General features: G+C 30.2%; 1 long non-coding RNA gene across 1 annotated transcript; it reads left to right on the forward strand.

Moving 5' to 3' along the window:
* The first annotated feature begins 470 nt into the window (after positions 1-470).
* Positions 471-3,775, forward strand: LOC141481900 (uncharacterized). The gene is made up of 3 exons (XR_012465229.1): positions 471-2,298; positions 2,583-2,850; positions 2,992-3,775. It is a non-coding gene; the product is annotated as an uncharacterized lncRNA (long non-coding RNA).
* Positions 3,776-7,090: the final 3,315 nt, after the last annotated feature.

Here is a 7,090-nt window from a genome sequence, read left to right on the forward strand (position 1 = left end):
ATTCACAGATTGAATCAGTCATTAGATACTGTATCACAGTATGTGGGGGAGCATTCGAGAATGTTTTGCATAATATTCAAATCATTCAAAATTCTTTGATTGAAATCATTTTTTTTAATCTAGACGTTTCGATACAAAACAGTTGTATACCGAAACCAAATTACTTGACGTTAAAAGTCTTTATGCATACCATTGTCTCGTTTGGATATTTTCTAATAAATCAAACTATTGCCCGGCAAGATCAAAATATACTAGATACGCACAAAATTCATCACTACCCCGATTCAAGAAATGCCATACACAAAGAACAATATATTATTTCGCACCGAAATTGTATAATATACTGCCAAAAGAAATAAGGGAAATTTCAAACCTCAAAATTTATAAAGCAAATTTAAAAAAATGTATCACTACAAATGATACATTCATTATGAGTCTACTGAAAAACGCATCACTATAAGAAATGGTATGTATAATTCTCTGAACTAATTTCATAAGATATCTAATAACTGTAAGTTACTCATCCTTCTATATTTATAACAATTTATTTCACCAATTTTCTCTGCTTTTCATTTGTCTATCGTTTTTTCCTCTTTTTAATTAGCAGTTGATTTTTAGTTTTTCTTTCCATTTTCACATCTTTAATGAAAAATTCACATGTCGTATAGTACCAATTATTATTGAAAGTATTCCGTGAAAAGGAAAATGGAAAGCACAACACAAACCATAAGCGCTTAGTTTGCGAACCAGTTTTCTTCGAACGGCTGAAATGATCCAACTATTAAAAATGTATATTCTTTTTCTTTAAACCGAAATAAACTGAAATAAACTGAAATTGAACTTAACACCAATTCTGACTGGAAAATTCAACAAAATACAACGTATCTGCTGAAACATGTATTTTGGAATATACGGGAAAATAAGTATCAAACATGTTAGTGGACTTTATCAAATTTGAGTATACTTTCGACACAAACTATACGGTCGAAATCGCAAACCGTGAGTAATGGATGAATAACAGTTATCCCAAATATATTCTGGTATATTTCAGGATGCAATATATATCACAGCTATCGATTTTCCTGGCGGAAGTGTACATAATTCAGCAGGAGACAATAACTAGAGGCCTCAACGACAGGAGCAAAACTTCTACAGAGAACCAGGTCCATACCAAATCATTGGGGAACCCAAGATTTGCAATGAAATTGTAAGGAACTGAAAGAACTGACGAAAATTAACAGACCAGGTTTCTCAGAAATTATAGAAAATGAAAAAGCTGATGAGTGATATGCTTGGCAAATTGAGCACTGAATCATTTGTAGAGTTTACGAAATCACTGGTACGGAGGTAGTTTAGAAATGGGATCAATAAGAGGCAAGAAGAAAAAAAAATTCATAAAGAGAACCTCTGTTAGAAAAAATAGAACCGCTTTGACAGAGCAGAATCGGTTCAGTGTAATTGTAGGTCTACTCGCAAAATACTGTCCATTAAGGAAATACTTGAACAAAATGGTGCTGTATAACGAAGATCATTCCAACAGATAATATAGCACGCAGACAGTGGAAACTGGCCATGTCACAATATTGTGTCACGGTAATTTTCTACAAATTTTTGTTTTAAATACAGCAATTGTATTGAAAACTAAGTTTTCGAATTAGGTTATCTCAAATAAAATTGTACTTAATGATTGTAGTAATTCCTCAAATGACATATACAGCAGCATATCAAAACAATTTATTTCAGTTTTGCTATTGAACATTTCAGCGATTAACGAAATAAAATTGTTTCAATATTTTAATATATTCCATAATACAATCTACTATAATTTATTGTGTATTCCTCTCGAATTTATGATAAAAATCATCTGTAAACTTAACAATGAAGTCATAAACATGTTTTTCAAAAAACAACAAAAATTAATATCATATATCACTACAATTGTTGGAATGAATAATAAAATATTGTGTTAGGAAAGAAACATATTTTGCGAAAATATAAAAAGTACTTCGTTTGGGAAAGTCCAATATGTTAATAGTTGGTGACCATATACAATATTTTACGCGATAGGCATTTAGTGTTGTTTCCGATATTGATGTGAGAAGAGATAATCTTAATATAATGTAGTGGTGTTATTTCTGTACTGAAAAGTTGAAATATATTTGTGGATATCCATTCGTTTTCCTCGATTCATATTGCAGTCATTACGAATATTACCATAAGTAAGAATGAGTTCAGAAACCGATATAGCAAGTATGCTGATGAAATAGGGTTTTGAAAACCTTACCGAAGTTTTCGCATGTGAGTACCGAAGTAGTAGTAGATCTTTTATATTTTGTTTGATTTCTATGAGAACTAGTGCTATATCGCATTCGTATCGAAAATTTTCAGTTGTTCTAATTATATATTTCTTTTGTTTGTGAGAATGATTATATATGGAGATATTGAAGAAACCAAATTAGAAAAGGAAAATGTTGTTTTTTGAGTAATGTACAAATTCATTGTTTAGTCAATGTACTACGATTATTTTGAATTTCACAATATACATTGTTTCAGAAAGTTATAATTTGTTTTCCTACTTGAAGGGAATGAAATTGACCATGAGGCTCTTTTATATCTACATTTCTAAACAATGAAAGAGCTGGTTCCAAAAATTGGGCCACGAACTAAATTGTGGCAAAAATTTAAAACGTATCAGGCTCAGGGAAGTGACACTATATACTATTACCACTTTGGAAGAATGCAATCCTGAGGATATCGAGGAACCTCTACACGTGAGACCTTACAGCGAAAAAGCTACTGTGGCGTTACCATATATTAGGTATTGCTCCAGCAGGGATAACTCTTAATTGGGTAATGGTTTTTCCTCGATTTTCATTTTCATTCAAGTATATTCCATGCATATTTTCCAAGAGAATATCAGATTTATGCACCTTTAGAAATATGTTGCGTAATATGGTTTACATGAATAAATATTTCTTTCTCAAATTTCAGACTGTAAAAAGGCTTTTGGATACCACTGAGGATGGTAAATTGATAAAATGGATACTTATAAACCAGGACGTTTATTTTTGAGAAATGAGATAGCATCCTTAATGATTAAGAATGAATTGAAAGATGACAAAATAAAATGTAAGCCACAATTTCATTGTAAAAAAATTATTTACCAAAAGAAATTGTTTTCTATTACAACTGATTTGTAACAAAAATATGAACAAATTATGGAATTATTAGTTTTGAAATTTTTTATTTTAAAAGTTCTCTCCCTAATTTCATAAGTATGTAATCACAACATTTTATATCACTTTCTTCACCGATTTTGAACATTGGCACAAGAAATGTATGATAGTTTTTCATAGGAAAACCCAGAAGTTCAATATACACCTTAATAATGAAGGAAATCCCAAAGCCGCTAGGGGTGAACTTTGGTCTAGTTATATTTATTCAAGGATTCAAATAATTTATTACTACAATATAAATGTTTTATTTTGGTAAAATTCCCATTTTGTTAAGGATTGGCAATACTAAAAATAATTATTCTTGAAGTTTTTTCTGAATTAATAGGAAAATCTTGAAATGAGAAAAATCAATAGTTTGATCCTAGAAAATTTTACTACTTACTCACTTATACTAGGTAGACATTTTCAATGTAATTATGTTTGTTTGGTTTTACGTCGTTTGTTATGTTTCAAATTTTTTATTCAAAATGAAAACTAGATCAATGATTTGTATTTTGAATTTTGAAATCCTTTACCATTTTTGAACTTCCTAACTATGCCTGTCATTCCTCAACTTTTTTGACAAATCACTTTATCAAGATATGTTGATGTTACATTCAACTTTTTGAATTCATTTTTTGTTATATTTTATAAATGATAATTGAACAAGAAGTAGGTATCAGAAACATACTTTAGTTTACTGTGAAATGAAGTTGAATTGATACTTCCTGTATTATTTTCCTCCACAAATATGTTATACTTTTTCAAACAATGTTTGGTGATAATTGAAACATCCTGTTTCAAAAAGTTTTCATTCATCAATTAATCAGTTCATAGTAATACTCATATAATTTGTTTGAGTTTTCGCTACAATATATTGCAATTATTAGCACAATTCCAGTAAATTATTATGATGTGCTGTATGAATTTTTGACTGATGGTTTGGTGTTGATTGGTACAATTTTAAAAAATTCATGATGAAAGTTATAGAATTTTTCAACACAATAATGCTTTGAATATTTTGACAAATTTTTATGTAATTCCGTGAAAAGTTGAAGCAAGATCCAGTACAATATTATTTGAAAAATCCCTCCAGATTTTAATACATATATTTTACAAATTATACCAAGTTTTAGTAACTGTTGTAACAATAAAAATGTATTTTATTACGATCACTTACTCAAATTTGTTTTTCGAATATTCAAAGTAATCGCTAGAACACTAGCATTTTCCATACCATCTAGTGATAGCTATCAGTGGTTTCAACGGGTAGAAATGCGTAAAAAACCTAAAAATTATTTATACTGCTTTTTGTTTAAAACCTAGCTATCCATGACTAATATCGGAAAATGAATCTCAGAATTTGTCAATAACGCCATGTGGTGAAGTTTCTTTCGCGTATAAATTGTAATGTTCTATGCTTTGGGGGAAAGTGACGGAAACTGCCTCCTTGCATCTAGGATTTACAAATAGAAGTTCCCTGTCATTTATTTATATAGAGGAAGATAGGTTAGGTGCACAAAATGTCATATGTCACAGAATGTCTCGGAAATCGGAACATAAGTAAACAGAACAGCACGCCTCTGAAATATGTCATCTTTGTTTGTCTCATTGGGTAACAGATTCATTGTCCTTTATTAGCTATAAGCGATGTTGCCAAATGGTGAAATAGAAACGAATCTCTTTAAATGTTGAATGCATTATTTCATTCCTCTCATTTAAGTATTTGAATAATTTTTTAAAGAAAAAGGTTGAAATGAGTTTAAAATGTGTTGTTTTAGAGCTCTTTTATGAAAACTACTTGATTTTCGTCAGGAGGAACATTCCCCATTGATGCAAGGCATAAGAGGGAGAGATTTTGAAAAACGTGTTCAATTTTGCCGATGGGGCTTAGAAAACATCAATCAGGAAAATGATTTTTTCAATTTCGTCTTAATTTTGGATGAAGCGACTTTTCATCAAAATAGAACTTTGAATCGTCATAACATGCATTATTATGCAACGGAAAACCCCCATTTTGTTCGTTGACTCGGAAAAAGAGTTATCGGTCAGTATTTTTTTGGTGAGCATCTTACTGGAGGAAAATATGTAAGATTTCTTCGGCATGAGTTTTCGAATTTATTGAAAAATGAATAGGTCAGATCACTTGACCTGACCTGACATGGGGTTCATCAAATGGATTGTTTACCAAACTCCTTCAACATACATAGAAGACATGAAACGAAAAATCACTAGAGTTTCAGGGAAATCCCAGAGGATATGCTGAAACGTGTAGAATTCGTTTGAAAAAAGATTTACATTATGGCATTTCGTACTCCTCTATCCAATAAAAAAATTTGGCGTTATTGTTTATATTGAAAACATTTTGAGTAAGTGTACGTAAATAAATGATTTTTTATGGTTACAATAATTAATAAAACGGGGTATAATTTGTTAAATATCTGTTTATCGTATATATAGTATACTTTCGATAAAAAATATTGAAACATTTCATAAAATTCAAATACAAAAATTCCTTAGAGAGATAAAAAAATAAGGAATCGAATGACGTATTCATATAATGGATGTTCTATTGAAAAAAATATAACTTTGGTTGGCCACGCTCGGCTGAATCACCCAGTATGCGAGAAAATAATTTAGAAAGATATTATTCATCGATATGATTGCAAAAAAATTAGGCAGTTCGAAAAATTATTTCCCCGGATAGCAATGGACCGAGGGAATCTTGTTCACTCACCCTGTATATTTGGAAGGTACCATAGAAAATATAATTTCACCATTCAACAGTGTGGAACTCAAAAGCAGGTTTATTTGAAACGAAAAGTTATTCCAAAAAATATTTTCGAAATGATGTTAACCATATATATAACCCCTTCTTATCTGAATGAAATTTTACCTCTTTTTAATAATAATATTCATCAATTTAAGGAAGACATAAAATCACAGATGCTTACTGCTTAGTGCTAATTTAAAATTCAATGTATGGTAGTGCAATGAAGTTGTTAAATTAACCAAAATAATGTTAAGAATATTAAGAGTTTTTAGCAACTATATGATCTATTATTTTTTTCTCTTCTCTATCATTGTTATGATAGTAAATAAGTATTTTCATAATTATTTCCTCACACTCACTGTGTAATTTTTGGGAGGGGTGGAAGATAGCCATTGGCTAACCTTTTTCCTTTTATGTATAAATGTATTTTTCATGCATAATAAACGATATAATAATTATTATTATTATATATCATGAATGATTTTAAAATGATTGGTTGCTATTTTTATAATTTTAAGGATCATTTTTAGAGTAACCCCATACCAGTAACCATTAAAAAGTTGTATGCATCCTTCACTCTCGTGAAAATGACAGCCCAAGTTATTCTTCCTGAATTCCCGTCTACATGTTTTACAGCATAGAATATTCATGGCATCTGCAAAGTAACATGAAGTGAACAGGGAAATTTGTCGTGTTCGTTCCACAGAAACTTGAGCAGCTATAACCCTAGTTATGGTTTTAACTGGGTTAGAATAAATTTGTAGACCCTCCCGAGAAAAATTTGCATTTGAAATTACCTAATTCATAAACATTTATGGGATGTCTTCCCAAGATGGTAATTGCGAGATGTGTATATGAAACAGATTCATGTGAATTAGAGTAGAAATGAGTAGCATAATGTGTTTCAAAGGGATTTGTTAGGAAAACAATATAATAAACAACAAGAATATAATTCAACTCAAGGATCAACCATTCATTCAAATGGACTCAGAGGATCTTGCACATAACCTCTTTAGAGCTTGAGTGAATCGAACTCCTTTTAAAAATATATGTTTTTTGCGTACTCTTCATGTATATTTTTGATGATTGATCCAGTAAGTTT

The sequence above is a fragment of the Leptinotarsa decemlineata genome, unplaced genomic scaffold, assembly GCF_025532065.1.
Source record: "Leptinotarsa decemlineata unplaced genomic scaffold, Ldec_3_MD MMD2_tig00000505_RagTag_RagTag, whole genome shotgun sequence".
Classification (NCBI taxonomy): domain Eukaryota; kingdom Metazoa; phylum Arthropoda; class Insecta; order Coleoptera; family Chrysomelidae; genus Leptinotarsa; species Leptinotarsa decemlineata.